The 16,367-nt window shown below is 43.4% G+C and overlaps 1 protein-coding gene across 3 annotated transcripts in view; it reads right to left on the bottom strand.

The window, feature by feature from the left end:
• Nucleotides 1–16,367, bottom strand: part of PLCB1 (phospholipase C beta 1) — a 627,028-nt gene that overhangs the window by 179,881 nt on the left and 430,780 nt on the right. The gene's annotated exons all lie outside the window — the stretch shown is intronic.

The raw sequence follows: 16,367 nt of genomic DNA, 5'->3' as shown, positions 1-16,367 counted from the left end.
CCTTCAGTTCCCCTAGAGCCAAATCCTGAGGCCCTAACTCAGTTTGCATTCAATTCTTTGCATTGACTGGGAATTTGCCTGAATAAGGACAGAGTAAAAAAAACCACTGCGGGGGGAATAAATATACCAGGAATCTGAGGAGCAGCAGGCTATGGACACAAACCAATCAAAAGGAACTGGTAAATTCTCTTTTGTCAATATGATTCCAGTACGTATATATGAACTCAGACTAGCAAGTGTGAGTTAGTGTTTTGTTTTGTAATTATTTCACTCATTTTTATTTCCCAGGGTATCAGGACTAATGCAATGTGAACACTCCTTTGAAACTACAGGACCAAGCTCAGCCAGGGCAGAACTGGGATCAACACCATTGACTTCAGTGAAGCTGTGCCTACTTACACAGAGGCTGAATTTGAGCTATAAACCACTAGACTTTGGCTTACTCTGTATCTGACAAACGCTGATCCACTGGGCCAAGCCATAACATTTCCTCTCAACGCCCCCCCCCCCGCCTTCTCCCCCCGATTTTATTTGTCTAGTTTTCCTCTACAGATCTGTTTGATGAATAGTAGTAATCCAACAGCTTCAGGCTGTTCCCTCAGTGCACTGCATAGTTGTTCCTTGTAGATAAACATAAATAAATACTGACTTATCTGACTTTGAAGAACCTAGGATACAGCGAGATAAGAACGATGTCTCCAAATAAGGCCAGGTTCCATGATGGAAGAAGATGTGTTTTAATTGGCCTCTCCAAAGTTTCCTGTACAATATCTCTAACTACAGGAGCGAGCGGACTCGGTACAGGGCGAGGACATGGAAGATCTGGGCTCTGTTCCTAACTCTGAGACTGTCTAACTCTGTGATCATCGCAAAAGTCACAAGTTCTATGCCTCGAGCAACCTGACCCATGAAAAGGAAATAGCACCTCGTCTTTATAAAGGCCTCTGAGATTATCAGGAGAAAATGTGTTCGCTTGCTCTCCCTGCATAAAGTAGTTAGTTTAAGTCTGAGCCTGGACTTCAGAATTTGGCTTTGATCAGAGAGGAAGATGTGGCCAGTGAACAAAAGCGTGTTAAGTGTATAACAGATTTAAATTCTGATGTCTTGGTCTCATAACCACCAACGATCATCACACCAAATGAATCTATTTCCACGACAAGGAGCACAGTGACAATATGGAATAGTGCCAACATCATTCTTTCCTCATGACAATGACCGTACGAAAGGTAAAAGGGAAAACAATGAACCCATCCACAGCTTGAACATAGTAATCTGACTACAGCGTTCCTGGACTCCTTGGATGCTGTGACACAGAGTAATCAATCATCAACAGACTGAGGCCTAAATGCTTTCCCTTTCACAGCTGGAGCAAAAAGAGTAAGGAAACCTTCCTCAGGTTTCAAGCCCAGCGAATCATTGGACAATCAGACGGCTGGACAGTCTGCTCAGCACAAGGACCTGCCTAGTTCAGGTACCATGGAGCTGTGCTGTTACTGGCTGCATTGGTATGGCTGCATGTTGCTACCCAGTGAGTACAGACCTGATCCCAAACACATCAAAGTCAATGGAAAGATGCCCAATGACTTGTCACATAAATGCAGAGTTAATGCTATTCTGTTACAGGTTCCTGCAGAGTTAACAACCCTCCCCCATCCTGGGACAGGGTGGGGCTTTCCTTGGCCCTCCTTGGGTGTTTCCAATGTTTCTTCTCTTCGGAAGTTTTTTCTCCTTTGGGAATCTTACTTCAGTCTTTCCAGATTTCCAGGTGCAGGGACCTTCCTATTAAAGACATTCAGTCTGAGTTTTCCTTTAAGAGAATCTATGGAGGTCTGGCTTGTTTACAGCATATAGGTATGGCTAAACCTCGGGCCAGGGTTTATCTTCAACTCCTCCCTGGAGCGATTGGCTTGTATCTGGTCTGGTGAGTCCTTGTGGGTGGCGGAAGTTTACATGCTGTCTTCCTCCCAGAAACCCAGCCATAAAGCAAAGCAGCTTTTCTCCTGGCTACTACCCTGAGACAAATTGTCCCTTTTAAACGTGCTTCCTCCAAGTGGAGCAGGCCTGCTCCAGGGGAGCTTGTTAGCAATCTTGAGTGGGATGGAGGCATGCCCCATCAAACCACCACCACAGCTCCCTACCTCATCACACCTCAAATACCTGTGGAGCCTTAAACAGGTGGTACTAATGTGGATTTAGGGCTGCACAGGATACTGATACCAAATCACCAACCAAGGAAGTGACAATACATGGCCGCAATCATACCAACACTAATGCACGTGCGTAACCTCAATCATGAGAATAGTTCCATTAGACACATGAGCTTCAAGGTAAGCACGTGCTAGAAGTGTTGGAAGGATCGCAGTCTATATGTCAGTGCCGAGTCTGGACTCCTCACTATCACAAAGGTGTCTGTAAACTGGAGATAATTTAGAGAACAGTGACAGAAATAATTAATAATACTTTCATAGAATCATGGGACTGGAAGGGACCTCGAGAGGTCATCTAGTCCAGTCCCCTGCACTCAAGGCAGGACTAAGTATTATCTAGACCATCCCTGACAGGTGTTTTGTCCAACCTGCTCTTAAAAATCCCCAATGATGGAGATTCCACCACCTCCCTAGGCAATTTATTCCAGTGCTTAACAACTCCGACAGTTAGGAAGTTTTTCCTAATGTCCAATCTAAACCGCCTTTGCTGTAATTTAAGCCCATTGCTGCTTGTCCTATCCTGAGAGGTTAAGAAGAACAATTTTTCTCCCTCCTCCTTGTAACAACCGTTTATGTACTTGAAAACTGTTTTCATGTCCCCTCTCAGTCTTCTCCAGACTCAACAAACCCAAGTTTTTCAATCTTCACTCACAGCTCATGTTTTCTAGACCTTTAATCCTTTTTGTTGTTGTTCTCTGGACTTTCTCCAATTTGTCCACATCTTTCCTGAAATGTGGCGCCCAGGATAACAGGATAACACTTTCTACCCAAGCATCGTAAAACACTTTAAACAGGAACATAAGCATTATTATTTCCATTTCATGACAGAAATGGAGCTATAACAAGATTATATGACCTGGAAAAAGATCTTAGGTCTCCTGATTCTGTGCGTTGTGCTCTAACCACTAGATGACATTACCTCCCTAAGGTACCTAAGAAAAATGAGAGCGCTCAATACGTATAACCTGTGTAAACAGTGACTAAGGAGGAATGTAATAACTGTCGGCAAGGATCTGAAGCATAAACCACAAGAATGGGGAGGAATTGTTTAATGTGGCTAAAAGCAAAAACAGCTAAGAGTAATGGGAACAGAATAAGCAATGGAAAATTTAGGATGGAATATTTGAAAAAGTTTCACAATAGTGAAATCTATTAAACTTTGCAACAGTAGTGCAATGGATGTGGCAGATACCCCAATGCTTGAATCCTTTAAAATGAGACCCGATATAATATTGGAGAATATCCCGTCATACTGAGAGAATGGTGACCACACTTTGGATCTTTACTTTTTTAAAGATAAAAATAACACATTAAATTCTACTCTGAATTACACCTACTCAGCAACTCTCAGGCTTACACAGACTGTAACACTGCTGGAAAAAAAAGCAGGTTCACTATAAAATTAGAACCTTGCAGAGGAATCTTAACCAATAACACAGGGGAAGAGCAAGATTCCTTGTTGTATTGCTGCCTTGAGCTATTGTAATAAAGACACAGGAATGGAGAATGGTATTTTCCAAGCAATTTCCAGAATAAATAGTTGGTGAATGACAAGTAGGTAGGGAGAGAAAACATAAGGCTGGAAGAAAAAAGATGTCTGTCCTTTAATTGAGTACATAAAGAAATTGTTCAATATCAGTTAATCCCTGCGGAAATATGACCCCATCCTGCAGCCAAGGACGGTCCGATCTAGGATGTTTCGCCGAGTAAGGGCTAGTCAAACAAAGAAAGAAGAATTTGCCTTGTTTGAGTTAGAAATCTTTGTCATTATAATTTGAACCTGGGCAACATTTTTTGGATGAAATTTATTTTGCTAAAATAATGCAGCTTCAGGTCAACTGAAATATTATGTGAATGTGTGTCAAATTTGCTGATCAGAAAAAAAATTTCCAAAAAAATCAAAACATTCCCTTTTGTCATTTTTTAAATGAAACGTTTTGATTTTTCAATTCAAACCAGCTTTTTGTTTCAAATTTTACAATTTTATGTAAGAAAAGTTGAAAAACTCAAAACCACAACAAAACATTTTGTTTCAGTTTGCACAAACTACTTGGTATGGCCCAAAACTATGTTTTAGTTTTTAGTTTAGCCGGCAAAACAAAACAAACAAACAAAGATGAAAAAAAATCAGCTATTCGCACTGCTCACATTTAAAATGAAGGCATCACAAACTTTTTATCATTTCAGATGCTCCCTATGGAACAGGGAAAACTAACATTTGATGTCTCAGGATAGCTTCTGTAATAGGAAAACAATATATCCTCCACTCTACTGCCTGTGGTAGAGGAATTTAGAACCTTAAGCAATTTATGCTGCATTTATGTAAGAAACCTTTCCTTAACTTACTACCATTCTTAAGCTGTATATGAACCAAGCAGAAGTGAACTAGCAAAGTGAATGTCTACCCAATAATATACATGTGCCTCTAGTGTCAAAAATCTCCAAGAAGAATGTGGCCACCTCAAATGTAAAAGTAAGACAGGAGAACAGAAGAAGCAAAGGTTCCAAAATTTCTCCAAGATGTGCCTGGTTCATGTCAATAAATACAGGTCAAGGAAGTACGCAAGTAATGTTATAATGTTACATTTATTACTAATTATTATTTATTTATGGAAACTTCCATTCTGTCTTGGGCACTTTCCAAACACTCAGGAAAGATGGGCTCTGCTCCAAGGGGTTCACAGTCTATGGAATTTATACCTTCTGCCCCAGTGGTGGTTGACACCAGCAGGTTAAGCTTGTAGGATGGGTTTTTCAAAGCCACCTCAGAAAATCAGATGGCCAATTCTCATTAATTTAAATGGGAATTGGGTTTCTAACTCCCTAAGGTAGTTTTGAAAATCTCCGCTTTATCAGCTAGAAAGTAGGACTAGGAATCACAACTGCTGGTGGATTAATGGATACACATTGTATGTTAAAAACATAATTTCAGAACATGGAGCTTCTGGAAAAAGCTTCCCTTTTCTCTTTGTTTTGCCTTTACTGAAATTAAAAACTGGACGTCTCTCTGTGTCTACACTGCAGGTTTCTTTTGACAACATGTAGTGTGCATACATGCACAGCCCTCCTGTCATGGGTATAAACTGCATTGTAGACAGTGAGGCATTGGTGAAACTAGTAAAGACACACCTGAAGGATATGGGTATGTACCCAGAGTACATACCCTACACGTTCTCTACTGCCCCAAGCTGTGCCTCCTGTCTACACTGCTTTTTTTTAGTAGGGTAGCGTCTCACAGCCTCCAGCTACTGGAGCCTCTCCTCCCCCTACTTCCCTGCAACAGGGAAATGCTCCAGAAGCAGGGGAAGGCCCTGGAAACTTCCCGCTGCTAGAGCCCTTCTCCACCACAGGGAAAGGCTCTGGCAGCACCAAACAGCTGAATCCTTTTCCCCCTGCCTCTCCTCTGCCAGAACTTTTCACTGACACATACAGCTACACACCGCAGCATGGACACTTTTCACTGCCACTTGTAGCTACACGTACACTACATGCTGCCAAAAGTGATGTGTAATGTAGAGGTAGCTTAACAGATGTGCTGTTGCTCAAACAGAAGTTCTGGGCTCGATGCAGGAATTACTGAGTGAGGTCCTATGACCCGTGTTATGCAGAAGGCCGCGGTAGATGATCGTAGTGGTCCCTTCTGGCCTTAAAAGTCTATGAATTTTCCTTTAATACAAGACAATCTAATGTTTGCTTCTTTAAAGTTATAATGTATGTTTCCAAAGCCACAGACCAAATTCTGATCTCAGTTATACTGTCTTTAATGGGAATTGCATAAATGGAGGCCGGGGTCAGCCCCACTGGCTTTTCTTTGTATCACAGTTACAATTATTAAACCAAAACTGTTTTAACAATATATTTTTTTAAAGGGTTACATTAAAAAATATCAAAAACTAGGGGGCTAAATTTCATTCTGGTGTAAATAAGCATCCCCATTTCCTCCAGAGTGAAGACCTAGACGTGGTGATCAATGCTTTCATCAATGCTACGTTAGACTACCACAAAACGCTCCGCCTGAGGTTAACCACAAAAGCCACATGGAACTTCAGAAACTTGCTCCATTGCACAGTCCAAAGAGAACACATCTTACTGCGAACTCTGTGCTTTTCTCTGATTCCCTATCCAATTCCAGTTTCATTTCAAAGTGATGGCCCTGATACGTAAAGTCTTTAAAGCTGTAAGCCCAAAATATTTCCTTGTTCTCCTGGTAGAGGATCCTAAGCTCCAAAATTCAGGGTTAATTTATGTCTGGACACTTTTAGGTCACAATGCAAGATAACACAGATCTTTCTAGAACAATGAAGTGGGTCTGAGATGCCTTCTTGGAAGACAAACAACTAAGCCAGGGGTCGGCAACCTATGGCACGTGTGCCAAAGATGGCACGCGAGCCAATTTTTAACAGCACGCTGCTGCCTGCCAGAATCCTGAGGACACACAGCCAGTGAAGGGCAGAGCCCGTGCCCCCTGAGAGAGGAGCTGCCTCAGCGGCCTGCCCGTGGGCTCCCACGTCCCCATACCAGGTGAGGAGTCCTGCCCGGGGGCGCAGAGGAGCCCGCTCACCTGGGCCGCCTTGGTATAGCTGGCCATGGCAGATTGGTGGCACGCCAGGGGAGCGGGTTCGCTGTGAGACCCGGTCCCGACTCCCAGCGACAGGATGCGGGGGCAGTGGAGGTGGGAGAGGCCGGCGGTGGCACCAGCGCCGGCTGCTGAGCGTCCCTGGGAGGAGGCGCCCGGTCGCGGCCATGGATCGGTACCTGCTATTTGTGAGTTGGGAGGAGCGGAGAGCTCCGTGGCCCAGCGGCACTGAGTGTGTAGAAGGTGTGGGCAAGCGGGAATTGGTGGTGGCCAGAGAGCACTGGGGCGAGGAGCTCGCATACCGCGGGGTCACGCGCTGCCCGGAGCGGCTCCTCCAGACACAGCCAGAGGGGTCTCTCTCGCCGGGGGGTGCTAGTTGCGCTCGTGCAGTGCACCCACGAGTGGGTGAGCTGGCTGGGGGCCGCAGGAGTTCCTGCAAGTCTAGTAAACTCTGCAGGAAAATCTGCAGTGCTCATAAGCACAGTTGCCAACTTTCACACGGTAAATAAGCCCCCGTCTTTCACAATAAGCCAAAAATCAAGCTAATCCCATTTCAAAAGAAGGCCAAAACAAGCATCCCCCACATCCTGACTCTTGCACCCCCCACATCCCCACCCTGAGCACCAAATGGAAGCTCTTGCACCCCCCACCACATTCCCACCTGCACCCCTCGCACCATATGGGAGCTGCCCAGGTAAGTGCCCCACATCCAAACCTCCTACCCCAACCCTGAGCTCCCTCCCTCATTCTAGCTCCTGGCCAGACCCTGAACCCCCAGCCCTGTCCTCGGCCCACTCCCACCGTCAGCTCAGTGCTGAGAGAGGAAGAGAATGGGCCAGAACCAGGGAGAAGGTAGGTACCCACTGTATGTGGGCAGGGCCGGGACCCCAGACCGGCAGTGGGCTGAGCGGGTCTGGCAGCTGGGATCCCGGCTGGCAGGAGCCGGCGGATGGAACCCCTGAGCGGCAGTGGGCTGAGCAGCGGTCGGGGGTCCCAGCCACTGGTCCCGCATAGCTCGCTGCCGGTCTGGGGTTCTGGCTGCTGGACCCTTGCCAGCCGGGGTCCCGGCCGCAGGCCCCGCTCAGCCCGCTGCTGGCCTAGGTGAAAAGAACCCCAGAGCACCAGCAGGCTGAGTGAGCGGGCGGCGTAAGATCAACATTTTAATTTAATTTTAAAAGAAGCTTCTTAAACATTTTGAAAACCTTGTTTATTTTACAATACAACAATAGTTTAGTTATATAATATATAGACTTATAGAGAGAGAGACCTTCTAAAAAACATTAAAATGTATTACCAGCACATGAAATCTTAAATTAAAGTGAATAAATGAAGACTTTGCACACCACTTCTGAAAGGTTGCTGACCCCTGAACTAAGCAATCCCGTACAAGATATGTTCTATGACGTGAGAGAGGCAGAGCCATCAGGTCCTTTGCAAAGAGAACTAGTTCTGACTTTTTCTTATGTACATGGTTCCTGGATCCCATGGTAGATTTCTAATCTAGAGTGACAGACAAAAATACATTGATTCACAGTAGATTCACAGTTTTGTCTCAGCCAGATAAAGTCTTGTAGGAATGCCACTATTGGCATATGTAGTTATTTTTCCAAACTGTGATCTGTGGGCCACTTAGGGTTTGTCTAAATAGAGCACTATGTGATTTCTAAAGCGCACTAACATGTTGCACATTAATTGGTCCATGTAGACCCTGTTGGTGAGAACTAAAAGTTCCCCAGTGCTTTTAGGTAGTGCTGTTTTCAAGGTTAAAATTAATGAAAGTAAATAGTGTTGTCGGAAATTCTGCATTACGTTTTTGTTGTGGGATCGGCTGTGAAGAGGCAAAACAGTCTGCGCTGGAGAGATGCAGATTTGGTTGGAAAATTCTTAATTAACTCACCAAAGTAGAAATGGAAAACTTTTAAAATGAAAGAAAAACTGTGTGTCCTGGTTCCAATAGCACAGGACTGGGGTTGGTGGGGCGGGTCTCCTCCTCCTATGCAGATTAGATAGGACAGTAGCCAACGGATAATAGTTATTTTCGTGTCACTTGGCTACCCGGGCTCCTCCCCCTTTCCTCTTCCAAGTGTTCCTCTTGCTTCCCTGGAAAGAGGTAGCAAATCCCAGCTACTCCCATTTTGGGCAATTTCATTTTCTTTTTTGCTGGCTGTTTTAGGGTTTTGGGGCCACCGTTCTCGTTTTCTTTAGGCACCATGAGTTCCTCCATGGAAGAGGAGAGGAGGGCGCAGAGTACACTCCTTGTGCTGACAGGCATCAGCATTCACTTAGCAGGCTCTTTCCACGCTGCCAGAGTCCACAAGAGATTGTGGCCCCAGGGGTAATTGCCTGGGTGAGCCAGGCCTTTTTGCTACTGCCTCCACTGACTATGGTAGCGACTCCCTTGACTTCTGAGTGAGAGGGAGTGAAGGAGCTGGCTTGTAGGAGGCTTGAAGCCTGAAGCAGGCTTACCAAATGAGCCAACTAGAGATACCTGCACAGAGAAGGGACCTGAAGCAGCTGAAACAGTTCCAGGGGAAGAGAAGGAGAAAGAAAAGGTGGAGGGGACTGACTTTGAGAAGCCAAAAGGGAGTCTGTTTAGGCAGGCCAGCTGGAAGCTGGTAAGACAGCCTCTGTGAAGGAACCCTTTTTGCTCACCCAAGCTCTGAGGTAAGAGCCACACCCTGGGACAGACTTTTGGGACATCTGTGAGTGATTGGCGAATTTCCCTTTTGAAGTTTGTTTGGAGACCCTCCCCCTCCTAGAAAGGAGCCTGAACAGGTTATGTGTTGTGAGAGAAACTTTCATTAAAGCTTTTTGGGATACGTCTCCATCATACTATCACACGTTGCTGACACAAATTCAGCAATATGATTTTGGTGGAGGCTAGACTGGGCTGAGAAAAAAATTGATCTTCACATATGGATCAAGAAGACTGGAGATATGCTTCCGTTCTCAGTTGCACCAGTTTTATACTGGTGTAACTCCCCTGGCTTCAATGCAGTTATTCCTGATTAACAACTGAGAGCAGAATCAGGCTGAGAACACCTGTGTGCAAGACAGCTCATATTTCTATACAAGTATATGCAACAAAGGTAACAGAATAGGGAATTTCCCCTACAACCTAAACTTTAATATTATAAATGTAGGGACAACGGGCAAAACCTAACACCGTAAGTATTGCTCAACAAAGGGTTGCAGAACCCACCCTAAACCTTGCACTTTCAAAATACAGCCAGTGATTAAAAAGCAAAAAAACTTGCAATATTATCAAGCTATATAAAGCTGTATTTTCCCACTGCTGTGTTTTTAGGTTAGCACCTACAATATCCATTAGTGCTAACCCACATCATTGCTTTGTCTTCCATTGTTTATTTATTATGTTGCTCCAGTTAATAATTCAGAAAGTTGAAGTGCTTTCACTGTAACATATTTGCAAAGTGGAGGTTACTGGATCCAGAGTGTGGAGATCTCACATTTCAGTAGGAATTTTAGGGGCCGGGGCTTCACTTAAAATAGACGCTTGTTAGCAAACGTGCAACCTAGTGCAAAGCAATGAATTTTACCAATCAGCAAGCAAGTCAAACACACCCATCTAAAAAGAAAGGAGAGCGCATTACAAAAAAGCACTTTGCTCATTTATTTTGACAAGAGCAGTTTATGTGTAATTATTTTTGATAATACAGAACACGCTCTAAAATTTGTCGCAGTTCCGTTTGTAAAACTAATAAAGTCTCAGTAATAAGAGAACCTAACTTGAGCACTCTATGAATATTTTGTGGAGAAAGGGGGGAGAAGCCAGATTTTTTTTCTGTGAATTACAAACTGTGAAGATTAGTGAACTGCAGTTTCGGTGGGCTCTGTTGTACCGTACTCATTAAACAACGGAAACTGCTGAAAGGTCTTCTGCTATAACATGGGGGTATAGCATGGAAAATGTCCAGAACCCAGGAGTTAATATAAACATCTCTAATTTCTAATGTCAGAATTAAGAGCAGCTTGTAGAGGTGTGTAGCACTTTGGAAGATCTGCCTTCATGACCTCTGGAGACAGGAAGCCCCACTGCTTATATGTCAAAAGTTAGACTTTAAATAGAATTGCATTATTAAAGCTCCTTCAAACTGCAAGGGCCCTTACCTGCTTTGTACTTGTTTGTGCCAGTAAACACTGTTGCCTAGGAAATGACCCCATCAAGTCATCAAAGGACTCCAATGCGACTATTCTTACCTGCCGTGTTACTGTAGCTGTGTTGGTCCCAGGATATTAGAGACAGCAGGTTGGGGGTGAGGTAATACCTTTTATTGGACTGACTTCTGTTGGTGAGAGAGACAAGCTTTTGAGGTTACACAGAGCTCTTTTTCTCGGCCCAATAAAAGATATTACCTCACCAACCTGGTGTCTCTAACCATTCTTAAGCGGTTACTGAAAGGTGATTTAAAGCAGTGGGACCAAATTGTTTAAAAACATATTGATGTTTAACAGGGGGGAAAAGTACATTAATATTCAAATGAATACTGCACAATGTGTTAACAGTGCTCTGGAAAAAAAATCCATGTGCCAGGCACTCTATAAAATAAGACACATATAAATCTATGACAGGGAGTTCATTAATTTACCTTATTGTTTAAAAAGCAAGCGTAACAACCAGGAAACTTGCACAAGAAAATTAGAATGGAGGTTGAAATTAAATAGGAGTTGGACACTTTCTGTAGAGTCTTTTGATCCCCCCCACCCACACCTAACTATCTATCTCCCTCTCTCCCTACCAATGACACACGCACCATGTTTATAGGCGGTTGATCAAGGAACACTCGTTGCTGTTGGGGGAAGTTTCTTTTTTCTTTGAAGATTAAAGGGGATTACCCTTGTGAGTTTTATAATTGGTCAGATTTTTGGCTTATGGACAATGTGGTAGTTTCCCTAGGAAAGGGTTTACAACAGGCAGAATTAATATTTCAGCATGCCCATATTTAAGACCTGGAAAAGTCTAAAATCTTTATTCCATCTCATATCTCAAAAATGTGCTCGGGGGAGCTGGTGTTCTGATTCACCAACCTGGGAAGGAGAAACTGCAAGGCACTGCAAGACTCCATCCCCAGGGCTTACACTATTCTCCCCCTTTGCTTAGGAACGCTGAGTTTATTGAATTCACTAAGTGTAGGGCCTTGAGGTATGCTGGGTGGCTGATGGAAAAATGATTTGCTTCAGCAGCAATAAACTTCTAGGTGTTATTGTGCAAAGATTATAACTGTAATAAAGAGTTCGAGACATAAAGCCGGGTGAAGTTTTTCAGTTTTTCCAGAGGAAAATACAGGTTCCAATCAACCGAAACAATTTTGTGTCCATTTCGCCAAATTGTTATGGTTAAAAAAACACAACCTAAACAAAATCTGGAAAAAATTAAAATGAAAGGTTTCTACTCCAAATTACTTTGTTTCAAAATTTACATCCATTTTATTAATCCGATGAAGTGGGTATTCACCCGCGAAAGCTCATGCTCCAATACGTTTGTTAGTCTATAAGGTGCCACAGAACTTGTTGCCACTTTTAAAAAAAATGTAAAATGTAAAAGCTAACTGAAATGTTTTGGGTCAAATAAAAAATTTCATTCAACTCCAAATGTTTTTACTATTATTATGATTTGGAACAGCCAATGACCTGAGAAATCAGATATTTGCACAGTTCTACCTGCGCATTTTATAAGCTCCGAATCATAGTTGGCAGAGCTGGGCTGGGATTCCTGCACAGTTTATGAGCAGTATCAGAGGGGTAGCCGTGTTAGTCTGGTTCTGTAGAAGCAGCAAAGAATCCTGTGGCACCTTATAGACTAACAGACGTTTTGCAGCATGAGCTTTCGTGGGTGAATACCCACTTCTTCGGATGCAAGCAGTGGACATTTCCAGGGGCAGGAAATATATACACCTGCCCCTGGAAATTTCCACTGCTTGCATCCGAAGAAGTGGGTATTCACCCACGAAAGCTCATGCTGCAAAACGTCTGTTAGTCTATAAGGTGCCACAGGATTCTTTGCAGTTTATGAGCAGACATGCTAAACCCGCGGGAAAAAAACACAACAATTGGGCTTGTTTTTGGGTTAATTGGCTTGTGAATTGCTTGTTGGTGAGTTTTTTGCTTGTAGCTTGTTGCTAGTTTGGCTTGGAGCTTGTTGCAGCTTGTTGGCTCTTGTTTTTGATTGGCTCCCGGCAAGGGGGGGCAGGGGGCAAGCAAGGACAAGGGGGGAGAGACTCAGGGGTGCACAATGGACTCACCACAGTCCCAGACTGCACATCGGGGAGATCTAGTCACATGGAGTGTTGGGGTTCTTAGGGACTGGCTTGTTTTGGCCTTCTTTTGAAATGGGATTAGCTTGATTTTTGGCTTATTGTGAAAGACGGGGGGCTTATTTACCGTGTGAAAGTTGGCAACTGTGCTTATGAGCACTGCAGATTTTCCTGCAGAGTTTACTAGACTTGCAGGAACTCCTGCGGATCTTAATTTTCACAGAAACACAGACACACAGGGTGGGGTTCTTGTGGAGTTTCTAAACTCCAGAGGCAGAGACAGAAAGAGAGAGACGGGACTCGTACACCTGGGACTCAGGATACAAGTCTCACCGCTCTTTGATCAAAATTAAAACAAGCCCTTTCACATCATGTGTTCACAGACCAAAGGTTTTTTTAAAACCCAAACAACTCAAGCAATTCCCACATCAAATGTTTAGCAATAAGGTTATGGTTATTATTTCATACACACAAATTTCCTTTAAAAGGGATTAAGGTTGGTCACGTGTGACATCTATTTTATGCAAGCCCTAAACAGCATGGAAATACCATCTCAAGTGCCCGCATAGCACATTTCTGCTGACCGTGATAGACTGCCCATCATCACAAGGAACTTCCTTCTGCTTCCAACAGATAAGGAAATACTACACACATTAATCTCCTTCATAGTTATCATGCAAAACATTAGTTACAACCTCACACTTCCTCCAGAAACAAATAACACACCATATCCTTGACCTATGTGCATTGTCAACCATAGGTGTCTGCTGATATTGCAAAACCTTAATTCTAACCTAGCAACAGACTATGCTGCCACAAAGTCTGCCTGGTGATTTACAGATATGTAGGAAGACAGCCCCCTGCACCCTAAAATTTACAGTCTAACTGATCCTGCATGTATTTTACTCAGGTAAGTAGTCACCATTGGCTTTAATGGGGCTCTGACTACTCATGTGAATAAACTAGCCCAAGGACTGGAATGCTGCTAGCTGTAAGAAACCCCAGACAGCCATTTGCTGACAAGGCTGAAGTGTTTGGAAAAGAATTGAGATGGTACCATTCTTCTCAAGCTCTGAAGAATTCAAGACACACACACACACACACACACACACACACACACTCTACATATTTAAGCCATCAGAGATCATCTGTGAAGGAAGATCAGAGGGGAATGTGTTTATAGTAGTACTAATGTATACAAGTGTAAATGTTATGTTGAAACCTTTCATTGCAATACATGTAACAGCCAGGAAGTGGTGGAAGTCTGTAGAAAGAGCATCTAAAAGCTTTTGTTTTAAATGTTATTTACAAAATATCCTGAATACTGTTTACCACATTTCTGTATGTATCAAATGTCAGTTTATTAAGAATTGTGTAGAAATCTCTCTTTGAATAGGACTGGAAGTGGTTACTCCCTAAATTCAGGGTTTTGCATACAACAGTCCCAAGGTTTAACTCTATAATGCCTTCCGAAGTCCTGAAAATAGAGAACTGAGCTTCAACACAGTGTATGTCTACACTGCAATCAGGAGGGGTAATTGTAGCTTTGACCAAAGCTAGCTCAGATATGTCTTCTTGTGCAGTAATCACACTTCCTGACTGCAGTGTAGACATATCTAAAGAGCTAAAATGAGGAGTAGGAAAATGGAATGGAATAGAGTTGTCCATAATATTACCCTCAACCATTATACTTAAACTTAGGTACATTCTGAAGTGGATTGGGGTCAGAGTGCTCAACACAAAACTGAGCCCTCATCTCCACCCCACAGCTGCCCAGGTAAGCTTGAAGCCAAATGTTTTCAACCATCTCAAAATTACAGGTACCCAGCCTAAGTCAACGTCTTGATGTGTGTTATTAAAATACAGAAAAAATTAATAAATGCTGTACTCTTGTTGATATCTTTGTAGGAATCCACTAGAAGTCTAGACGTTTATGGGATACTTGACACCTCAAAAGCTTTTGAATTTGATTCCAATTTTGTAACAGCTATTTATATGGCAATTTAAATCAGGGAAAGAATGTCTTTAAAAGTTAGAAATGCAAGAGAAATACTTGGCTTGGCTTTCAAGGGTGCAGTGGAGAAGGTCCTACTGACCTCAGTGGAATTTGGGGGTACTCAGAACTTCTGAAAATGAGGCCAATAATCCACATACGTATATAATGATATTCAAAGAAAGGAAGGGGACACCCTTCACCATTAATATCTGTTTTTACATTTAGTCTCTGTTTCATTTTATGCACTTTTTCAACCCATCAGTTAATCTGAAACAAGACAATGAGCACAGTTGATAGGTTTTACAAAATCAGAAACGGCAGTGACAAAACAAAAACAAATCCCAAACCAGCTGCACATGTTTAAACTCTTTTGAGAAATTTGAGGCAAGTGCAATGTAATTTGCTCTAAGGGTAGCCATTTCAGTCAACCTATTGCTAGTACGCAGTCTTTAAAGTCTCTCTCATGCCACCACAAAGTATTGTATGTGTATATTGGTGTGATTTAAAGTGGCTGAAATCATTTGGCTGAAAAAAGCTTTTGATTTCTTACGGGGTTTTCTTTTGTTCTGGGTTTGGATTTGATTCAGTTTCAGTGGTGTTGGTTCATTTCAAGTACAGTGATATCTTTTTCTTTCAAAACCATATAACGCGACACCGACGTGCTCCTGGGGGCTCCACCCCTGCAACTCCTGTCACTCCCCTTTTCCCCTTTCCTGTCTCAAATATGCCCTTATTTCAGTAAGATGTCTCCAGGCATTACAGTGTGATGAGCTCAGTATAAGCGCCTGCTTACCTAGGCCATGTGTGCCCTACTGATCCATGCTCATGACACCATCTCCCAATGTCTCTTCTTCACCTGTGTCTCTTGGCACGCTGCTTCCTGCCTTCCTCATACCATCACTCTGTTTCTTGTTGTACCTCATTAATCCTGGTGATGGTCTCTCAGGTCAGGCCCTCTTTCTGCCTCACCATAAGGTGCTAGAGCATTTTTCTACATGGCTGCTGGGGAACATTCAATCCCCCCCTTAGAACAGCTGCTGCCATGGTCCCTGTGGAGGAGGACTAAGGGGCCAAATATACCAAAGGAGGCCTTCAACTCTGTTCTTGCTTATCTCTTTGGCCAGTCTCATGTAGGTTCTGGGAACTGTGAAGCTTCTCCATGTTCGTAGAGCTCCGGCTGGCAAGTGATTGGGCCAGGGGGTTAAAGTTATTTAAGTGCATGGAAGGAGAGGAAGGATCATACTGTGAAGAGCTACCCAATCTATTCTAATCGTCTGCTCATTTTGGCACCCGGAGTGGGCGGGCTTGGGAGA

This window comes from Mauremys reevesii, linkage group 3 (assembly GCF_016161935.1).
Source record: "Mauremys reevesii isolate NIE-2019 linkage group 3, ASM1616193v1, whole genome shotgun sequence".
Lineage (NCBI taxonomy): Eukaryota > Metazoa > Chordata > Testudines > Geoemydidae > Mauremys > Mauremys reevesii.
This window is presented reverse-complemented; position numbering and strand designations above follow the sequence as displayed.